This window comes from Aquarana catesbeiana, linkage group LG12, assembly GCF_042186555.1.
Source record: "Aquarana catesbeiana isolate 2022-GZ linkage group LG12, ASM4218655v1, whole genome shotgun sequence".
NCBI classification, from domain to species: domain Eukaryota; kingdom Metazoa; phylum Chordata; class Amphibia; order Anura; family Ranidae; genus Aquarana; species Aquarana catesbeiana.
Window position 1 is genome coordinate 216334254 of NC_133335.1, and position 23928 is coordinate 216358181.

Below are 23928 nucleotides of genomic sequence, written 5' to 3' on the forward strand. Positions count from 1 at the left end.
GTACCTCCCCCTGTTTTCTGGGACATTGGAGAATGTTCCAGACATAGTGGGTGGAGGTTAGGAGAAGCTGCTTGGAATATTTATGAGAGCCTCAGCCAATCCCTAGGAAAAGGATGGCAAGGGGCAGGCCACCTCATAAATAGGTATCCCGGGGGGGGGGGGGGGGGTTTAGGCAGTCGGTGGAAGATAAAGATGGAGTGTTAAGGAGTCTGTCAGTGGCCCTTGAGGGTGCCCCCTAGTCTGGGGGGGTGACCTCGGGCCGGGCTCAAGTGCTGGAAGGGTCCTACCAAAACACATGGAGGAGACCATTTCTGGAGGCACAGAAGCAAGGAGAGAGGACAGCAGGAGCAGGTCAGCATGTCTGGGAGACCTCCTGAGAGTCAGCCGGGTGGGCTGGTGAGTGTCAGTCTGGAAGACTGTGGGGAGAAGTTGGCCTGGAGGGTTGGTGAGGGGGGCAGCTACAGCCAGGTGGGATCAGTATCCACAGGAGTGATGCAAGCTGGACACTGAAATTCTGCTACACAACCAAGGGGCCTGGGCTTCCTGCCTGTAATGGGCCATTGCTTCAATCTGACTGAGTGACTGTCAGATATTCACAGTGTTGTAAGTAAGTGAGTGCCAGAGGAAGAAGAGGAGCTGTACATAGACACTGTATATAGGAAGTTGCCCCTGAAGTTGTTGAAGTTAATTGGGAATCCCATATTCTCGCCTCCCTATCCAAGTTATTACCCTCAATAAATAACAGAAAAAACAGGTTTGTGCACAGCCAGAATTCACAAAAAAGCCCACCTGAGTCAGTCGGAGGCTTTATTTACAATTAACCGCCCAGATCAATGGTTACATGCAAACAGCAGCGGCACCAGCCATTGAATTTTACAGAGCACAAGTGTGACATCTGCCGCTGATAGCGTCAGGCAGCCTTTATAACCGCCGGCAAGAATCTACTGACAATTTCGTGATTTGCCTACTGTGTTGATCACTGTTCTCCTTGCTGGAGGTTCTGACATGAGGAAGCAAACCCTGCCTCTACCAAGATGGCCACCGCCACACAAAGACACACTGCAGAGCAAGGCATAAGTCAGCAATGGTGGAAAGATCATCTGCAGGAAGACCACAGGTAATTTTAAGGTCCTTTGCACTCTGCCTGGGTTTTTTTTTCACCATATCTTTTATTTTTAGAAGATAATTGCATTAAAGAATCTGTCTACTCAAAACTGATATTACAGCACTGGAGTAGGGTTGCCTCCTGTCTGGGACTCACCCGGTGTCAGGGCTGGCCCTTCCTTCTCTGAGCTGGCCACTCAGCTGTCGGCTAATTGCCACCTCTCATCTCTCTCCACAGTTAACCAGTTGTTGTGGATCTGCTTGTCAGTCCCGCCTACTTAAAGATCTCCAGCTCACTTCATTCCTGCCTTCGCCTTGGTCACATCACAAGAAACCATCTCCTGCGTTCCTGTTTAAAGACTGGCTTTGCTGACATCCCTTCTGGCTTCTTATCCTGCTTGCTGTTCCTCTACTTGTATCCCTGACTTCTGGCCTGGCTGATTACCCGATTTGGTTACTGAACTCTGGCTATGTTTTGACTACGTTTACTCTATTTACCTTTTTATTTTTATTAATAAACAAGTGATTTTACTGTACTTCTGTCTCAGTCTGGTTCATGGTTTATGACACCCGGACAGTCCGGGACTCACCCAGACAGTCCGGGTTCTGAATCATGTGTCTGGGTTTTAGTCGCTGTAAGTGGATTCCAAAATGCTTGGGACAAACATACCTCTAAAAGATGGCCATTGCCACACAGAGACAGGATGCAGAACAAGGCATGGTAAATCAGTAATGGTGAAAAGATCATCTGCAGGAAGACCACAGGTAATTTGAAGGTTCTTTGCCCTCTGCCTGGGTTTTTTTTTCACCATATCTTTTATTTCTAGAAGATAATTGCATTAAAAAATCTGCCTACTCAAAACTGATATTACAGCACTGGACTCACCCGGACAGTCCGGGTTCTGAATCATGTGTCTGGGTTTCAGTCACTGTAAGTGGATTCCAAAATGCTTGGGACAAACATATCTCTAAAAGATGGCCACTGCCACACAGAGACAGGATGCAGAACAAGGCATGGTAAGTCAGTAATGGTGAAAAGATCAGCTGCAGGAAGACCACAGGTAATAATGGGGACTAGTCCTTTGCCCTCTGCCTGGGTTTTCTTTCCACCATATCTTTGATTTTTAGAAGATCTTTGCATTAAAAAAAATCTGTTTACACAAAACTGATATTTCAGTGCTGGAGTAGCGTTGCCACCTGTCCGGGACTTACCCGGACAGTTCCGGGTTCTGAATCATGTGTTTGGGTTTCAGTCACTGTAAGTGGATTCAAACATGCTTGGGACAAACGTAGATCTGTATGCTAAAAAGTAAAAAACAAAAAAATAGGGCAGACTAGATGGACAGCTTGGTCTTTTTTTCTGCTGTCACTTTTCTACGCCTCTATCTGGAGATGACACACCTTGCTCACCCAGCACTTACTGACACACCTCTAATTATTTCAAAGAATTTATAAGGCCAAGCATAGCCTAAATAAAGAGAAGATCAGCAAGTGTGCTTATAGAAACAATCAATAAGACAATAACATGACTCTGAGAGCTATGGTTAAACACCTGCAGCATTCGATATAAGAGTAAGGCCGGCCATAGAGGGTGCAAATTTCTTTTCTGCTACCACGGGCTGCAGGAGAGAAATCTGCACAATTGCCCCATCAGCACTGACAGCGCTGACAAGGAAATCCCTCTCGCTGAGACATTGTATTCTCATAAATATCGCTAGCGGCTGCTGTAGCTGCTAGCAATAATCACTGTCTTCTCCCCGCAGGGATGCCTCCCCCCTTCCAGGAGAAGACAGTGATTGTTGCTAGCAGCTACAGCAGCCGCTAGCGATAATCACAAGTAAAATCGGTCAGGCTGATTGTACCCAAGTTGATCGATCGATCCCTCTTGCTGAGACATTGTATTCTTATGATTATCGCTAGCGGCTGCTGTAGCTGCTCAAAATAATCACTCTATTCTCCTGGCAGGGATGCCTCCCCCCCTCCAGGAGAAGACAGTGATTGTTGCTAGCAGCTACAGCAGCCGCTACCGATAATCACAAGTAAAATCCGTCAGGCTGATTGTACCCAAGTTGATCGATCGATCCCTCTTGCTGAGACATTGTATTCTTATGATTATCGCTAGCGGCTGCTGTAGCTGCTCAAAATAATCACTCTATTCTCCTGGCAGGGATGCCTCCCCCCCTCCAGGAGAAGACAGTGATTGTTGCTAGCAGCTACAGCAGCCGCTACCGATAATCACAAGTAAAATCCGTCAGGCTGGTTGTACCTAAGTTGATCGATCGATCAACTTGGTACGTTCAGCCTGCAAATACACAATTTGAATCTCGGCCAGTTCAGCAGTTTCCAGATTCGAACCGTCTATGGCCAGCTTTATTAACAAAACTGAACTGTATATAAAGGCAGTCCTAACTTGATTTAACAGTCCCCGTTTCATCACACTGGCCAGTGAACGATTAAAAAAAAAAAAAAAGTCGGCCTGGCAAAGTTGGGGTCCTTGAAGAAAGCACAACAGTTCCCAGCAGACAACAGATTGACGTGTATGATGTTTGGTTCTTACCAGATCCAGGGTGTCCTCTTCTGGGTCTCTGGACACGTTCTCTGGTTCAGTAAATGACCAGATTAAGTCAGACAGGGATAGAAGTTGCTGATGATCTCTCCCATTCAACCCAGTCTGATCTCACCAGGCATCTAAATCACCCTCCCAGGGAGAAGGTTTTCAGACTCTTTGCTCTGAGTTCTCATCCGAATGTGGTCAGCTATGGCAGGGATCCATTCATCCAGCAGCAACAGCAGCTATTTCTTTCCCACACACCTGCTTGTTTTAATGTTTCAATACTGCCGCCCCCCCCCATCCCCCCATCCTCATCAACCTGCAGACCATACTTCTCCTTGCTCTATTGAATCAGCCAAACACCATCCTCCAGGCTACTCCGTACCCATCCAAGATGGCTGCCCCCGTCACTGGAGACACTCCATAGATGAGCATTACAAAGTGGTCTCCTTAAAGATGGCTGCTGCACTTCAGCATAAATGAATATTCTGTTTAACCCTGTCCACAGTGTAGAAGGATAATACAGCAGTAATAAAGAAAGAAGTTCTGAAGCAGTTATCAGCTGCAGTCAAGGTCACAGCTAAAAGATCCCTTTTGTGTGGACTGACCCCCAAAGAGTTGAATATCTCCCGCTTTCCTTTAATTCAGTAGAACTGAGCCTATGCTTCACCAGTCAGAGCTCGCCATAAATCTTTTCCTTATCTTTCACTGTCTTGTTCTTTCAGCCATTACATTATCTTTTAAAGACCAATTCCAGGAAACAAGCGGAATCGATCAGCGAACTGTTAAAGCTGGACTCCGGGCAAACAACTAAGACACAATTGAATTACATACATGTTTATTGTCTTGCTTGGCAGAGGATCTGCAATATTCAGCCTCTGCACACTTCTGCCACAATGTACAGCCAGGAAGATGACTTGAATGTGCCCATAGTCAGCATTCATCTACATTCAAACTTTCCTTTTTAATTACATTCCTTATATTAAAACCAGTGATGTCAATACTGAGTCTCTGTGATTCTCTATGTAATGCAGGCAGATCATGGTTTTGGAGAGGGGCTGTGCACTTTTTCTTTTTTTTTTTATTGTGACATTACCTTCCTGTCTTTCCACCTTATCCAATCAGAAAATGCTTTGCATTGGTGTCAATGTGAGATATAGTAACCCATTACTGGTGTCAATGGGAGGAATAGGGCCCCATCGGTGGTGTCAGTTAGAGGAATAGTGCCCCATTATTGGTGGCAGTGAAGGGAATAGTGCCCCATCATTGGTGTCAGTGGGAGGAATAGTGCCCCATTGTTGGTGGCAGTGAAGGGAATAGTGCTCCATCGTTAGTATCAGTGAGAGGAATAGTGCCCCATCATTGGTATCAGTGGGAGGAATAGTGCCCCATTGTTGGTGGCAGTGAAGGGAATAGTGCCCCATCATTGGTGTCAGTGGAAGGAATAGTGCCCCATCATTGGTGTCAGTGGAAGGAATAGTGCCCCATCATGGTGTCATTGGAAGGAATAGTGCCCCATCATTGGTGTCAGTGGAAGGAATAGTGCCCCATTGTTGGTGGCAGTGAAGGGAATAGTGCCCCATCATTGGTGTCATTGGAAGGAATAGTGCCCCATCATTGGTGTCAGTGGAAGGAATAGTGCCCCATTGTTGGTGGCAGTGAAGGGAATAGTGCTCCATCGTTAGTATCAGTGAGAGGAATAGTGCCCCATCGTTGGTGTCAGTGGAAGGAATAGTTCCCCATCATTGGTGTCAGTGGAAGGAATAGTGCCCCGTAGTTGGTGTCATTGGAAGGAATAGTGCCCCATCATTGGTGTCAGTGGAGGGAATAGTGCCCCGTAGTTGGTGTCATTGGAAGGAATAGTGCCCCATCATTGGTGTCAGTGGAGGGAATAGTGCCCCGTAGTTGGTGTCATTGGAAGAAATAGTGCCCCGTAGTTGGTGTCAGTGAGAGTGCCCCATGGGTCACATTTCGGAGATCTCTGAATTATGCAGAGCACACAGCTGCAGTGTTTGCTGTACTGGTTTCACTTCTGGACGGGAATCATTCTTCGGACACCATATTTCCCCCGATTGACCAAATGTACATTTTCCTGCTTTGCTCTGATTCTTTTGCTCTTTCTAGAATTTTCAGGAAGGTGTCCCTGGTAATAAATTCTTCTGTTTGTATGAGAAATAATGCAATTTCCTTTCGACCACCAGATGTCAGTCTTGTGCAAAAAATGAAAAGTGGTAATCCCAATTCATTTGTCCTAGTGGGGTTCTGAGATTATGCAGCTCATTTTAATTCACTGAAGTGAAGACAGCGTATAGTAAGAAAACAAATTATAGCACTTTCTTGTCGTTTTACTAACTTTATTGGGCTATTGGAGTGAGCAGTATTCCCCCTTCCTACTATCCACCAGAGGGAGGAAGGAATATTTGCTATATTTGCTTGTAACTGTTCTTGTGTAAACAAGGAATCATTTTTTTTCTCCCCCCTCTGTGTACTGCAGGTTTCAATATAACAAAGGGAATAAAAAGAAAAATATAACAGAATGGAGTCTCCGGTCTTGCTCTGGCTGGATGCTGAAAGGGTGAAGCAATTACGGGCTGTCGGCGTGTATCCCGGACTCTGGAGGCTGACACCCTCCGCAGGAGATCGAGCCCCGCCTCCCCTGTCACAGCCTTCACTGTCTTGTTCCACTTTCGGTAACTGAACAGGAAATCCGATTGGGGAAATCTTGCTTTCTGAATTTTAGGAAGGTATAAGAAGCCAGGGAGTAATTCAATTCGCTGCTATGCACCCAATATACAATTTTTGCTTTGGAGGACTTAACCTTTAAATGTAAAATGTTGTGTATAGTAAAGGAAAAAAAGGTTAGCTGTCCAGAAAGGTTATAAGATGATGATGCATTTGGCTTAAGCACTGGGGGTTGGAGCTGGCAGATTCTGGTGCAGAACCAAAAATGTACTACTCTAATCCACCATTCCACTAACCATAGGTGCGCACACAGGGTTTGCCGGATGTGCCTGGGCACACCCTAATCACCCCATGCACATTAGCATTATTGCTCTATGTGCCAGCAGGAAGATGGGAAAGATCTCCATCTTCCTGGCTCTGCCTTAAGAGAAGTGCTTACGCCATAAGCCCCATATATATGTAGACATATGTAGACACACGTGTGCTTGAGCTTTTAGGGTGCGCACCCTAATGCAATAAGCTGCACACACCTATGCCACTAACCCTACCTGTAATCAGGGCTGCTAATAAGGCAGTACAGCCAGCCCTCCTGTACTGGGCCCGGGCCCCATTAGTTCAAAAGAGGGGCACCTGCTGAGCAAAAAGCCTGGCTGTACTGTCTTATTGCAGACACCGATCCTCTTCTGCCTCCTGCTGGCAGCGCTGCCAGCTTCTCCTCCTCTTTCTCCCTCCGGCTGCACTGCAGGGGGATTGGTTTAGCACATGCGCCGCTTTCATCTGTCCAGGCTCCCCTTCCCCCCCCAGCGATGCCAGCTTCCCTCCTCTCCTCTCGCGCCGGAAGCTGCTGCAGGCACACAAATGGATGTTTCAGGGGGAAAAGGCCTGTATATATGTCATTTTCTGGCCCCTTCCTTTCGTGAATGAACACAGTGAGCGATCGGTACCAATCACTCCTGTGTCCATTCATCACCGAAGCACAGTAAACTCTATTTACTATGCTTCAGTTTGTGAATGAGCAGGCAGCCTTAGAGTGCTTCCAATTCAATCTTCTTTGCAGCTGAGGTTGCATAGAAAGCAGGGCTGCTGATAAGGCAGTACACTCAGCCCTCCTGTACTGCGCCCAGGCCCCATCAGTTCAAAAGGGGGGCCCAGGCACCTGCTGAGCAAGAGGGCTGGCTGTACTGTCTTATTGCAGACGCCAATCCTCTTCTGCCTCCCCCTGCAGCGCTGCCAGCTTCTCCTCCTCTTTCTCCCTTCGTCTGCCCTGCAGGGGGATTGGTTCTAGCACATGCGCCGGCCACTTCCATCTGTCCAGGCCCCCCTTTCACCCGCTTCCGGCTTCCCTCCTCTCCTCTCTCGCTGGCAGCTGCTGCAGGCACACAGATGGATGTTTCAGGATGGAAACTGGGCTAAAGGGCCTGTAGATATGTTATTTTCTGGACCCTTCCTTTCCTGAATGAACACAGTGAGCAATCGGTACCAATCGCTCCTGTGACCATTCACCACTGAAGCATAGTATGCTGTGTTTATTATGCTTCAGTTTGTGAATGAGCACAAAGCCTTATAGCGGTTCCTATTCATTTATCTGTGCAGCTGAGGTTGCAGAGAAAGGGACTAATAAATCTATGTCCTCAGTCACTTTTGGCCGGGGGGGACCCAGTCAGGTAGGCTTATGGGACCCCGTGATTTCTAATAGCAGCCCTGCCTGTAACCATAACCCCCCTAACACTTACCTTCCCTGTAATCCAATAATTAACCCCCCCCCCTGTAATCCTCACACTAGCTTTCCTTGTACCCCAATTATTAACCCTCCACTTAACCCTCACATTAACCTTCCTGGTAACCCTAACCATGTAATATTAACACTAACCCACCCTGTAACCCTTACCCTAACCCCTCCTCTAATCCTAACATCAACCTTCCCTGTAACCATAATATTACCCCCATTTATCCTTAACCCTCCTTTTTACCCTAACACTAATCCTCTTTGTAACACTAACCCTCCCTGTAACCCCCACACTAACCTTCTCTGTAACCCTCACATTAACTTTCCTTGTAAGCTGAACCCTCCCTGTAATCAGGGCTGTGGATAAGGGGGTACCACTGGTCCTCCTGTACGGGGCCCAGGCAAGCAGGGGGGCTCAGGCAGGAGGGTGACTAGTATGTGGGCAGGAAGGGTGATTGGCACTGCGCTTTTTATCGTCTCCCTCCTGCCAGCATTCAGCTTCCAGTAATTTACCTCCCACTGCACCAATCACCCTCCCTGTGCCCCATACCTTTCCCCCTGTTATCAGCCCCCTCACGTGTGCCCTCCCCAGGGCTGCCAATTTCTCTCCTTTCCACTGGCAGGTGCCAGCACAAAATAGGATTCTTCAGGATGGAGAGTGGGGGAAGGGTCCACTAAATAAGCTATATTTACCAGTCTCTTCCTTTCCTGGATGAACACAATGAGTGATCGGTACCGATCACTCACTGTGTTCATTCATAACTGAAGCATAGTAATTTGTGTTTATTTGGGGGGAGGGCCCTGTCAGTATGGCTGTTTGGGGCCCCTGTGGTTTTTAACAGCAGTCCTGCCTGTAACCCTAACATTAGCTCCCCTTTATCCTCAGCCCTCCTTGGTAACCCTAACACTAATACTTGCTGTGAACTTAACACTTACCCTCCTTGTAACATAACATTTACCCTCCCTTTAACCCTAACACTAACCCTCCTTGTAATCCTAACACTAACCCACTATGTAACACTAACCCTTTGTGTAACTCCACACTAACCATTTCTGTAACCTTAACACTAAACCTCCCTGTAATCCCAATATTAAGCCTCCTTATAACCTCAACCACAGATCTTCCTGTAACCCCATTACTAACACACCTATTATTGTCATGCTAACCCCCCCTAACTCCAGCAAATAGCTTTACGTTACCCCTCCCTATAACTCTTAATCTGACACTTCCTGTAAATTTCACAATAACCTTTCCTGAAACCACACCTCTCTTTAACCTTTACACTAACCTTCCCGATAACTCCAACACTAATGTGACGGGAGGTCACATTACTCCATCCAAGATCATCCCATGCAGAAACAGGATCATCAAGGTCAGTCAGCACTTGCTGCATCCGCCATATGACCTCCAAGTCCATAGCTGTGTTTGGAACAATTTGTTTGGGGTACTGTGTGGGTACAATCATTAGAGGACTGGAACTATGGACTAACTTCGGAGTCAACCCATCTGGGGTCTCCTCCTGTGTTAGTCTTCTACCGAAAGGGCAGAGATGTGACGGGAGGGCCCGTGGAACCAAGAATCCCTTGGAAAGGTTGGGAAACCCATGTTTCAGCTCCCCATGCACCTCTAATGTCTAATGCCGCGTACACACGGGCGAACTTTTCGACCGGACTGTTCTGATGGACTTTCGAACAAACGGACTTGCCTACACACGATCAACCAAAGTCCGACAGATTTGTACGTAATGACGTACGACCGGACTAAAATAAGGAAGTTGATAGCCAGTAGCCAATAGCTGCCCTAGCGTCGGTTTTTGTCCGTCGGACTAGCATACAGACGAGCGGATTTTTCGACCGAACTAGTCGAGTTAGTTGGAAAGATTTGAAACATGTTTTATTTTTAGGTCCATCAGACTTTTGGGGAAAAAAAGTCCGCTGGGCCCCACACACGATCGAATTGTCTAACAGGGTCCGGTCCGCCGGACCAAGTCTGCCGGAAAGTCCGCTCGTGTGTGGCACAGGGTCTCTGAGAAAATATATCTTGGATTACTTAAAATGGAATAGTAATATTTATCCACAATATCTCCCAGGATATATGTAAAGACTATTCTTGGTTTGTTTGATTCTGAACTCAACATGTTAGTTGAGAGAGCTGATCACATTGGCCTCTGTACATTGGCCTATGTAGGAGACGGGCCGACTCCTGCTGGAGCTCCTGCTATTGTGAGAAGGTGTCCTGTGTTTATACTTATGATAATGTATAATCTACTATGTGAAGCTCGGTGACAACAAGTCTGACCTGTAGTGAAATCCTAATTAATCGTAACAATGCTCAGGAGGGCACGGAGTCACATCGGCTGCTTATGTTAATTAGGTTTCTGGTTACAGGTGTATTGTTAGAGTAATATGAGCAGGAGGGAGGAACCTCCTCTTCTACTGTATATAAGACTTGTATTTTGGTTCTAATAAAGAGTCCATGTTCAGCAACTAAACAAGTATCGTCTTTTTTTGTGCTTGTGAGCGGTTGGAATATATGATATCTATATTCAGACTGGGAGGAAGTGGTATATGAGGAAAGCACTCAAGCGGAGAGTGGGACGTTTCTTTACAACTAAGTCTTCCTGTAACCTCAAAACTAACCTTTTAATCCCAACACCAACCCTCCCTGTATTCCTTACAAACTAAGTCTGCCAATAACCCCACCACTAAACCTCCCTGAAACCTCAACACTAAACCTACCTGTAATCCCAACACCAACCCCTTCCTGTATCCCCAAAACAACCCCCCTAACACCCAACCCCTACCTTTCCTGTTACCCCAACACTAACCCTCCCTGTGACCCCCAACACAACCCCCCCTTTACCTCCAACAACTACCCTCCCTGTGACCTCCACCACTAACCCTCCTTGTAACCCCCAACACAACCACTCCATTACCTCCAAAACCTACCCTCCCTGTAACCCCCAACACTAGCCCTTCCTGAAACCTCAACACTGAACCTACCTGTATTCCCAACACCAACCCCCCAGTATCCCCCAAAACAACCCCCCTAACACCCAACCCCTACCCTCCCTGTAACCCCCAACCCCTACCCTCCCTGTAACCCCCAACACTAACCCTCCCTGTAACACCCAACACAACCCTCCATTACAACCAACATCTACCCTCCCTGTAACCCCCAGAACTAGCCTTCCCTGAAACCTCAACACTAAACCTACCTGTAATCCAAACACCAACCCCCCACTGTATCCCCAAAACAACCCCCCTAACACCCAACCCATACCCTCCCTGTAACCCCTAACACTGACCCTCCTCGTAACCCCCTAATACTAACCCTCCCTGTAAACCCAACACCTACCTTCCCTGTAACCCCCAAAACCCACACTGTCCCACTAACAACAATTCTCCCAGTTACCTTAATGATGTCTCTTTTTCTTTTTGTTTGTTTTTACTTGTATATCTTTTTTATTTATGACCTTTTACTTTCAGATTTGTGACCTTTTCTGTTTGTATTTTTTTTTTTTTAGCCTCAATGAAGGTGTAGTGTATTTAGCCCCTGAAAAACATTGGATTTATTCTGCAATAAATCAATTTTTCCATTAAATACCTTGGATTCTTGATGCTGTCATTGGATTGTATGTTTGAGTTCAAAACAGCTTCATGGCACCTTGGGTAGGTGCAAACGTCTTAAGGTGCCTTTGAACATCTCTTCCAAGCAGTGTTAATTTTGAAGTCAAATTTCGATTTTAGTCATATTTTAGTCATCTGAATTGTTTTAGTCCTATTTTAGTTGACTAAAATCTAATGGGTTTGAGTTAAATTGTAATGCATTATGTAAGAAAATCTCTAGAAATTACAAACTCGATATATACTCCTGGAGTAAAAATCTAATAACATATTATTAATATATTTAAGATTTGAACATGCACTGCAGGCACAGATTTAGCCATTGTGATATATAACCCAGTGTTAATTTTGACATCACATTTTAATTTAGTTTTAGTCCTAGTCATTTGACCAAAATGCCATTTTAGCTTTAGTCGTATTCTAGTCGACTAAAAAAAGTGTTAACCACTTGCTGACCAGCCGCCGTCGTTATACGGCAGCAGGTCGGCTCGTTCCTGCGAATCACACAGAGCGGCGGTGCCGCGATGTCCGCCGGCCACCCACGGTCACTCCACAGCCAGCCAGAACGGGGATCTGTCAATGTAAACAAACAGATCCCCGTTCTAACAGGGGAGTTCACCTTGATCGGCTGTTCCTAGTGATTAGAAACAGCGATCTCTCTCTACTCCCAGTCCCCTCCCCCCACAGTTAGAAACCCCTCCCAGGGAACACACTTAACCCCTTGATCCCCCCTAGTGTTAACCCCTTTCCTGCCAGTGTCATTTACACAGTAATCAGCGGCTCTTTATAGCATTGATCGTTGTATAGATGTCAATGGTCCCAAAAAAGTGTCAAAAGTGTCTGATCTGTCTGCCGTAATGTCTCAGTCCCTCTAAAAATCGCTGATCACCGCCATAGCTAGTAAAAAAAAAAAGAAAAAATAATAAAAATGCCATAAATCTATCCCCTATTTTGTAGACGCTATAACTTTTGAGCAAACCAATCAATATACGCTTATGGCAATTTTTTTTTACCAAAAATATGTAGAAGAATACATTGTGGCCTAAACTGATGAAGAAATGTGTCTTTTACATTTTTTTTTTTGGGGGGGGGGATATTTATTACAGCAAAAAGTAACAAATATTGTTTTTTTTTTCAAAATTGTCAGTCTTCTTTTTGTTTATAGCGCAAAAAATAAAAATCGCAGAGGTGATCAAATACCACCAAAAGAAAGCTCTATTTGTGGGGGAAAAAATACAAAAATGTCATTTGGGTACAACGTCGCACGACCGCACAATTGTTAGTTAAAGCGACGCAGTGCCGCATCGCAAAAAATTTGCCTGATCATTAAGGGGGCAAATCTTCCGGTCCTTAAGTGGTTAATAGTGTGTTAACACTGCTTCCAAGATGGATAATTAAATGGGTGGACAAATCATGGCTCAAGTTGTCTTTCCAATAGACGACAATTTTTTGTGCTCTACTAGATGGCTACCACCGTGATAGAACTTTTTGGAAAAGTTATGCAATGGAGGATGCATCAATATTTATTTGTATTGGACAGTTTCATGTAGGTATAATGCCGCGTACACACGGTCGGATTTTCCGACGGAAAATGTTCTATGGGAGCTTGTTGTCGGAAATTCCGACCGTGTGTAGGCTCCATCAGCCATTTTCCATCGGAATTTCCGTCACACAAAATTTGAGATCTGCATCTCAAATTTTCCGACAACAAAATCTGTTGTCGTAAATTCCGATCGTGTGTACGCAATTCCGGCGCACAAAGTTCCGCGCATGCTCGGAATCAAGCAGAAGAGCCGCACTGGCTATTGAACTTCATTTTTCTCGGCTCGTTGTACATGTTGTACGTCACTGCGTTTTTGACGTTCGGAATTTCCGACAAGATATGTGTGACCGTGTGTATGCAAGACAAGTTTGAGCCAACATCCGTCGGAAATAAATCCATGGATTTTGTTATCGGAATGTCCGATCGTGTGTATGGGGCATAACATATCAAATCAAAGGGACACACTACTAAGTGATGACAAAGCCTAATTAAAGTGTTTTTTTTTTTTTGCAATAGAAGCAATACAGTACAGAACCTTGTTTACAAGTCGCCGCGCAAGACAAGGAAGAAAAGACGGAGACAGCTCTTCAGCTTTGTTAACATCGCCGATTGGGATTCTGAACGCTCAGTGTCATGGAAGGATAAACATAACACCGGGAGGCCAATGCCTAAACAGTTAATTATTGCGGTGGATGTCCCAGGAACATATGGTTACATCTCATTAAACAGCGGTTTGTAAACTTCACATGTCAAGACGGATCCTGGTGCTCCCTCCGGAGAGGAGTAAAAACCTTCTCAGGATAAAGTCGATCAGCGGGATTCAGACTTCTGAAGACTTCTCAAAGTGGAGACAAAGAACTGCCACTGCCCAAGAGCAGATGTAGAAATATGTAATGTCGGTGTTGTTATTATCAATCTGTGCAGGAAACATACAGTATATTGTGAATGTGTGAAATGTCATTATCCTAATATGTTATTTTGGTGGGGAATACTTATGGATGTATTTTTTTTTTCTTTTATGATTCTTTTAAGTGCAAAAGTAAATTCATTGCTGGATAGGTAGGAAATTTTGGATTTGCTGCTACCATGTGCTCACAAATGGGGAGCTTCTGGCCCAAAACTTTGCAGGTCTCCAGAAAAAAAAGGAACAACCTATGATGCAGTAAGTAGGCAGGTTTGGTCTGCCCTCCCCACTGTAGGTGGTGCTTTCCCGAAGCGGCAATGCAGAAGGGGAAGGCAGTCATGAGCAACTTGGTCCCTCTATGAATTCTTGCAGTCACCAGGGGAACAGCTGTCCGATTGGATACTGGTGCCCATCGTGACCTCTGTGGCCATATTGGGCATACCTCCCAACTTTTTGAGATGGGAATGAGGGACACCTGTAAAAGTGATAGTGTAGCGCTAAATGAAAATTTAACAATGTGTACTCTAGACACAATACAGCTATGGCCAACTAATATACAAGTGTTACATAGCCAAAACAAAGCTAGGGAAAAGCAGTGAGATGAACAAAAGTTCAAATAAAAATTAAATCAGTGAAGTGTACAGAGTCCACAATATTGTGACGAAATAGGTTCCTCCCGTGAGGGTGTCTTCAGTCACATATGGGTAACAAAAGGCTTGTCTGTAGTCATTTTTCAATGGACAAATGGAGTGGATACTTTTACCAGATATGGTGGACCCCAGATGTCATATGACAGAAGGGTCGTACAGGCTAAACGGATTCTCGTGGAGTATAGTACAAATGCGGAAGTCAGGCAAATCCTGATACGGTGTCACCAACTCTCGGTCCGTGGGTCTCCAAGATACTCTGCGGTCAGGACGATGGTCTGTGGGTCCACCTCTTCGTAGACTCCGAGGAACCAACACACGGAGAGAAGGGAAAGGGAAGAAAGACTCCAAATGGTGCAGGTCAAAACCGGATGGTTTATTGGTAATGAATCGAATATCAAATCACAGTACATTAAAAGTGATCACAAAACAGAATAAAAGATAAAAGCAATATGGGGTACAAGGAATGCTGGCCCAACGCGTTTCAACACTAGGAGGTCTTCAACTGGGGCAAAGAGGAGTAAGGAGTACGGAAAATGCGGGGACTACACCATTTCCTCTCAGGAAGCCTCCCATTTGGGTGTGGATCGGACAGGCCGCATTCCCGCTCCTCGCTGCAGAAGAATAACGTTCCTCTTCTTCTGTTTGTAAGTGGCTCCGGTCAGCTGTGCCTACCCACCGGGCTTAATTGTGCCTTGTAGGACTTTCTTAATACACTGTTTTTCATGCACCTTGGCCTCTGTGTATTCTCCCCCGCTCTCATGGGGGCCAGTAATTTGAAGGAATGAGGGTGGGCTCACAGCTGTCAGTGTGTGATGGACCTGTTGGGGAGAGCCAACAATTTCGAGAAGGAAGATACTTTAATTTTTTTTTTTTTTTTAAATGTTGGTGCATATCACCAAAAGCAGTGCCCGGACTTGGCGGTCACAGAGTGCACCGAATGATCATGGGAGGATGTTCATGGACACCCTCCTGGCAAAGTAATCCCATGCTCTTTCGGCTATAGTGCAGTTACAGAAACAAACCATTCAGGCTTTCTCCCCTTTAAGGCTGTGGTACACGCTTTTTGCTTCTGATTGACCACCCTAGAAGCAGAAACCTTTGGCTTGCGGGACAAATACAGCCAACTAGCCGTTTCATGGATTTGACCATAAGGAGCCGGCGAACCGTTTCATGGGTATGGGGATGGAGGATGTGTTGTGTTCTGATCTGGGACAGAAGACCATCCACCTTTATCTATACATGCCTACCACCCCTGCAGGGGTACCAGGAGCTGGTGAGTGGGGACCCTTAAGGGGGAGCACACGAGTCACCTCATTTTGATCAAGCACAAGAGTCACCTGATTGTTTGAGCACCTTGCCAATTTGGAGCTTCACTACATATATTTATTATTGATTTATTTTTTATCATTTTTAGTAACACTGCTGTTTTGGGACATTTTACCTATTGGACTTGTTTTTGTTATACACAATTTTTTTCCCATATAAGTTTGTCATAATAATTTTTGATGACAGTTGGGAATTATTCACTGTTCATTGCACAATTGGTGTATAATTTTTCCTTTATGATATATGTATCTTTTTATATTTGGATCACTTGCCTACTATTATTGATTATTATGATATGCATATTATTCATTTTTTGAGACATCTTTTTCACCATTTCTATTGGTTGGTTTTACACCATAGGCTTACGCTAACACACTATATAGTTTTTTCTGTTAATGCAAGTATTTAATATGTGGGGAGTACACCTTTATGTTTAAACAGGGAGCACATTCCCCCGAGTATAGGGAGCGCCACATACCCCATCTGTTTACTTTATTTATTCATTAGCTCCTTAGGGGGTCTATCAGGGGAGGCTGCATCCCTTTTTTGTCCTAAGCGTAGAGCTTTTTTTCTATTTTTCATGCACCTTGGCCTCTGTGTATTGAAGGAATGAGGGTGGGCTCACAGCTGTCAGTGTGTGATGGACATGTTAGGGAGAGCCAACAATTTCGAGAAGGAAGATACTTTTATTTAATTTTTTTTTTTTTTTAAATGTTGGTGCATATCACCAAAAGCAGTGCCTGGCTTCCTGTACCTTTTTCTTTGACGATAGCTTGCTTATTAGTCTTAAAAATGGCAAAAGTGTAATAATAAAATTCAACCCCCTTAGACTTCAATAGGGTTCACTGAAAGGTTTGTAAATTTTAAATTTTGATCTAGTTTCGCAGAACTTTTGCGAACCGAAACTGGGCAGATTCACTCATATATATATATTGTTGGATTTCTTACAGAGGAGAGCCGGCTGGATCATCAGAGAGCGGGGAATGTCGCTGTAATGCCCCGTACACACGGTCGGACATTGATTGGAAAATCCGATAACAAAATCCATGGATTTTTCCCGACAGATGTTGGCTCAAACTTGTTTTGCATACACACGGTCGCACAAAGTTGTCGGAATTTCCGATCGTTCTGAACGCGGTGACGTAAAACGCGTACGTCAGGACTATAAACGGAGCAGTAGCCAATAGCTTTCGTCTCTTAATTTATTCTGAGCGTGCGTGGCACTTTGTGCGTCGGAATTGTGTACACATGATCGGAATTTCCGACAACGGATTTTGTTGTCGGAAAATTTTATAGCCTGCTCTCAAACTTTGTGTGTCGGAAATTCCAATGGAAAAAGTCAGATGGAGCCCACACACGGTCGGAATTTCCGACAACACACTCCGATCATACATTTTCCGTCGGAAAATCCGACCGTGTGTACGGGGCATAACAGCTTTCATTTGAATTGCCCAGTGTTCCTGGTGCTCGCCGTTACATACAGTCCCAACCTCCTGGCCTGGCTCCTATGATAGACATCACACGTCCCGGCATTGGACCGGTGTACTGTCTATTAAAGGAGCCAGGCCAGGAAACTGTGTGTGATGGCGAGCGCCGGAAACACTGGGCAATTCAAATGAAACCTGTTATGCCCCGTACACACGGTCGGACATTGATCGGACATTCCGACATCAAAATCCATGGATTTTTTCCGACGGATGTTGGCTCAAACTTGTCTTGCATACACACGGTCACACAAAGTTGTCGGAAAATCCGATCATTCTGAACGCGGTGACGTAAAACACGTACGTCGGAACTATAAACGGGGCAGTAACCAAAAGCTTTCATCTCTTTATTTATTCTGAGCATGCGTGGTACTTTGTGCGTCGGATTTGTGTACACACGATCGGAAATTCCGACAACGAATTTTGTTGTCGGAAAATTTTATAGCAAGCTCTCAAACTTTAAGTCGGAAAATCCGATGGAAAATGTGTGATGGAGCCCACACACGGTCGGAATTTCCGACAACAAGATCCTATCACACATTTTCCGTCGGAAAATCCGATTGTGTGTACGGGGCATTAGAGAAGTTCCCCACTCTGTGATGATCCGGCCGGCTCTCCTCTTCCTCTCTTCTCTCTTCCCCTGGGTGATCGCTGAGAGAACGGCTCTGAGTTAACCCCGCCTGCTGGCGGTGCTCGCCCCCCCTCCGAGGCAGCCCCACACTCGCAAAATGCGAGCAGGCGCGTGGAAATTTTGAGGGCTGGACTAAGGACACTTCAGCTTAAAGTGTTTCTAAATGCAGAAGTTTTTTTTTTTTTTTTTTTTTACTTTAACCGCTTCCGGACCAGCTACAGGTTGGCTCTCTTGCGCTAAACCACGTAATTATACGTGGGCTCGCGGGGTCCGGATAGCAGGCGCGCATGTCCACTGAACAGCGGGGGTGCCGATGCTCTTGACCACCGGCCACGAGCGATCGTGACCAGGAGACACAGAACAGGGACGAGTGTGTGTAAACACACACTTCCCTGTTCTGTTCTGACAGGAGTGACAGATCGTGTGTTCCTATTAGCTAGGAACCACGATCCGTCACTTCCTGTAGTTAGTCCCCTCCCACTTCAGTTAGAATCACCTCCCAGGGAACACAGTTTACCCCTTGAGCGCCCCCTAATGTTAACCCCTTCACTGCCAGTGACATTTTTACAGTAATCAATGCATTTTTAATCGCATGATCTCTGTATTAATGACAATGATTCCAAAAATGTGGCAAAATTGTCCGATGTGTCCGCCATAATGTTGCAGTCATGATAAAAATCGCAGATCGCCGCCATTACTAGTAAAAAATAAAATAATAATAAAAATGCTAAAAATCTATCCCCTATTTTGTAGACGCTATAACTTTTGTGCAAATCAGTCAATATATGCTTATTGCGATTTTTTTTTTACCAAAAATATGTAGACGAATACATATCGGCCTAAACTGAGCAAAAAAAAAATTTTTTTATATATTTTTGGGGGATATTTATTATAGCAAAATGTAAAAAATAATGCGTATTTATTCAAAATTGTCGCTCATTTTTTTGTTTATAGCGCAAAAAATAAAAAACGCAGAGGCGTTCAAATTTCACTAAAAGAAAGCTCTATTTGTGGGAAAAAAAGGACGTTAATTATGTTTGGGTACAACGTCACACGACTGTCAGTTAAAGCGACGCAGTGCCGAATCGCAAAAAGTGCTCAGGTTAGGAAGGGGGTAAATTCTTCCGGGGCTGAAGTGGTTAATGCATTCTATGCATTAAAATAAAAAATCTTCTGCATGCAGCTCCCCCAGCCCCCCCTTACACATGAGCCTGACAAGCGTTTCTCTCCCTCCTCATTGGCTCACACTAAGCACACAGCCAAGATAACAAAGGAGTGGCTACGAGACAACTCTGTGAATGTCCTTGAGTGGCCCAGCAAAGAGCCCAGACTTGAACCCGATTGAACATCTCTGGAGAGATCTGAAAATTGCTGTGCACCGATGCTCCCCATCCAACCTGATGGAGCTTGAGAGGTCCTACAAAGAAGAATGGGAGCAACTGCCCAGAAATAGGTGTGCCAAGCTTGTAGCCTCATACTCAAAAAGACTTGAGGCTGTAAATGTGCCAAAGGTGCTTCAACAAAGTATTGAACAAAGGCTGTGAATACTTATGTACATGGGATTTCTTCATTTTTTTTTTTTTACTTTTAATACATTTGCAAAAATTTCAAACAAACTTCTTTCACATTGTCATTATGGGGTAATGTTTGTAGAATTTTTAAGGAAAATAATGAATTTAATCAATTTTGGAATAAGGCTGTGACATAACAAAATGTAGAATAAGTGAAGCACTGTGAATACTTTCTGGATGCACTGTATAATTCCCACAAATACAACAGTGCACATACTGTAGCGTCCATATACCTGAAAAAGATATATAATGATTCAAATATTTTTATCCAATGTGAAGAATCCAGTGACTCAACAGTCAAACTGTTATTAATGAGCCGTAACAAGCCACCCACTGTGATGTACCTCCACCTTTTATGAAGAATGCACACTCACTAGGATATATTGCTGTCTATGAAATGGAACAGCAATCAGCGTCATAGTACCTCTCCAAGAATATATCTCTCAGTTCTGGTCAACTGCAAACTGCCAGATCTTTCTCTCTTTACAGGTGTATATCTCGGATCAGCACTCACTACACAAAGGAACCACCAGCAACAAGAGAAATTCTCATTGTGTAGTATTTAATGGTGACTCAGAGTGCATAACAAAGGTAAAAACATACATCTAAAAAAAATCCATATAAAAAGTACATGCCACTTGTTACACTTACATGAAGGGCCGCCAAACCTACAAGGGATGGCGGTGCGACCTCAAGCAGATATGCTAGCCCAACGCTGTTTTGCGCGTCTTCGGGAGCTTGTGGGTTATTTTATGTTGTGGTGGTTAAGGAAGGGTCTAAGTCACTATAGTTGTGTCTGTGGTTCTTGGTTTCGTGCCATGTTTCACTATGGACGAGTGGACACCATCCTGAGGACCTTGAGTTCACCCAAACATCGAGAGCAACCTCTCATGGAGACCTTTGCTGTCTGGGAGGGGGAGCAAAGCATACTGATATTTTATACGTGACATGAGTTCAGCTTTAACCTGTCACCCGTGTCACTTCATTTGCCCCATCTACACCAGCTCGTTGAAATAACGTACATTTTTTTACATGCTTTGTTGGTAGGTTTTTGCGTGACGGCATAGAGCAACCAAAGTTACATAGTTACATAGTCATTTCGGTTGAAAAAAGACACAAGTCCATCTAGTTGAACCATAAAAATAAAAAATAAAAAAAATTAAATAAAATAAAAAATATCATACAATCCCATATACCCAATCCTATACCCACAGTTGATCCAGAGGAAGGCGAAAGAAAAACAGAAAAGCGTGATCCAATTTGCTACAGCAGGGGAAAAAATTCCTTCTTGATCCCAGAGAGGCAATCGGATTTTCCCTGGATCAACTTTAACAATAAATGTTAGTAGAAAGTAGTTGGAATGATGGACTTTATAGGCATAACACAGAAGATTAAAAAAGAATTTAGATATTTATTACAAAAGTTGTTAAAAAAACATGTACATAGACTATGTACATGTTTTTTTAACAACTTTTATAATAAATATCTAAATTCTTTTTTAATCTTCTGTGTTATGCCTATAAAGTCCATCATTCCAACTACTTTCTAATAATTTTCAATATCGGGACGTGGCACTAATTATTTATGCACCGTATCCACAGTGCCACTCTGTGGTGATACGAACTCCTTTAGAATATAAATGTTAGTACCCAGTTATATTCTGTACATTTAGGAATGAATCCAGGCCTTTCTTAAAGCAATCTACTGAGCTGGCCAGAACCACCTCTGGAGGGAGTCTATACCACTTGAATGGGCTACCCGATGCGCAACATATGCGCAAAAAAAAGCTCCTGCACCGTTTTGGGTGGTGAACTTCACACTTTTTTACTGTGCGTTTTAGTGCTTTTTCTAGCTGTTTTTGGGGTACTATTAACAATTAATGGCACCATAGGTGTGTGCAGCCTATTGCATTAGGGTGTGCACCCCAAAGCTCAAACACACATGGGCAGTAGAGAAGTGGACGGTGTCAGTAGAGCAGTGGGTGGTGTCCGTAGATTTTTGTTTTTATTATTTTATTTTGTTATTTTTTTACAATTTTATAATTTTTTAATTATTTTTGTACAATATTATTTTTACAATTTGTTAGGAGCCCCATTGAGGGGCTTTGGTGATATAGCAGAGAAAGGGACTGAGGACAGAGATTCCCCAGTCCCTTTCTCTGTAGCTTCAGCTGCCATAGGGGTAGGGGTGTTCGGCAGGGGAAATCTGAATTGCACAGGGTGATTAGGGTGTGCCCAGGCACGCCCAGCACGCCCTGTGTGCACACCTATGAATGGCACCACAAGTGTGACGCATGTTTTTGCCCCCATTCTTGAACCACGCAGGTGGCCTACAAGAACTCTTGTCGTCACAGTTATTATTTTTTGCTGCAGACCTACCTGACGTCCAATAGGAAGCTGTCTGGTATTTTAGACTTTAATTACAAGAAATAATGCAAAGCTAATGAATCATCCAATGTAAGTTGGATTCTCAGCTGCTCCTCCTGTACATGGCAAACAAAAAGTCACTAGCCTTCCAGCTAAGGCAAATAAATATCACCCAGCAGAAGTCGGCCGTGTTCGTGAAGCGGGGACTGCGAAGCAACGGAAGTCTGTTTATCCCCGAGCCTCGAAAAACTGTTCCTTTGATTCCCTAAATCTGCAAAAGAAAAAGAATATTGGAACATCTGGTGTTTTTGTTCTTTCCACAAACAGTGCCCCTGCTTCATTCAGAGATGAAGCCGTTTTAACTCAATATATATTTATGACCTTCTGCACGCACACGTTTTCTCCCCGCATTAATCAGCCATCTTTCCATGCCTGTCAGAAGATAAAATAATGGAGCAACTTTCACAGCACTTCTGGAAATAAAATAAGAAAAGACCCAATCGTTTATTTTTAGTTTTTAGGTAGCGGACGCTAGGCTGCTGGCAATCATTAGAACTTACTAATAATATAGCAAAACTGCAATACTATGCAATGTCTCAAGGTACAATAATATTACATAGTTACAGTGTAACAGGAGTACACCCAGCACTGTGTCTTGGCCCAGGCCTAGGGCGGCACTTTGCGGAGGGGGCAGCAAAAAAGCCGAAAAAAGCCCCCCACCTCTTCCGAGTCCCGACGGCCACACAAATACAGTCTCCCATAAAGCGGCATAAAGTGACTGGCAGGGGCGGTCTCAGCTCACCTCGACTATGCTCGTGCTAGGGGAGCGGGCGGTCTTGACTCACCTTGGCTTGGCTTGGCTCGGGCGGAGGGGACAGTCACAGTGATGTAAGTATTGATAACCGGCAAATGTATTAGAAGAAGGACGATGATCATGTTAGAGAAGATGCTGATCATGCCCACAGCCTCTGACCATGTACGCAGCCTTTGATCATGTCCCCAGCCTCTGACTATGTCCCCAGCCTCTGACTATGTCCCCAGCCTCTGACCATGTCCATAGCCCCTGATCATGTCTGCAGCCTCTGATCATGTCCCCAGCCTCTAACCATGTCCCCAGCCTCTGACCATGTCCCCAGCTTCTGACCATATCCCCAGCCTCTGATCATGTCCCCAGCCTCTGACCATGTCCGCAGTCTATGATTATCTCTTGTATCATGTCTGCAGTTTCTGATCATGTCTGCAGTCTCTGACCGTCTCAAGTATCATGTCTGCAGTCTCTAACCATCTCTTTTATCATGTCTGCAGTTTCCGACTATCGCTTGTATCATGTTTGCAATCTCTGACCAACTCCTGTATCATGTCCCCAGCTTCTAATCATGTCTGCAGTCTCTGACCATATCCTGTATCATGTCTGCAGTCTCTAACCATCTTCTGTATCATGTCTGCAGCCTCTGACCATCTCTTGTATCATGTTCGCAGTTTTTGATCCTGTCTGCAGTCTCTGACCATCTCCTGTATCATGTCTGCAGTCTCTAACCATCACTTTTATGATACAAGAGATAGTCAGAAACTGCAGATATGATAAAAGAGATGGTTAGAGACTGCAGACATGATACATGAGACGGTCAGAGACTGCAGACATGATCAGAGACTGCAGACATGATACAAGAGATGGTCAGAGGCTGCAGACATGATACAAGAGATGGTCAGAGACTGCAGACATGATACAGGAGATGGTCAGAGACTAAAATAAGGAAGTTGAT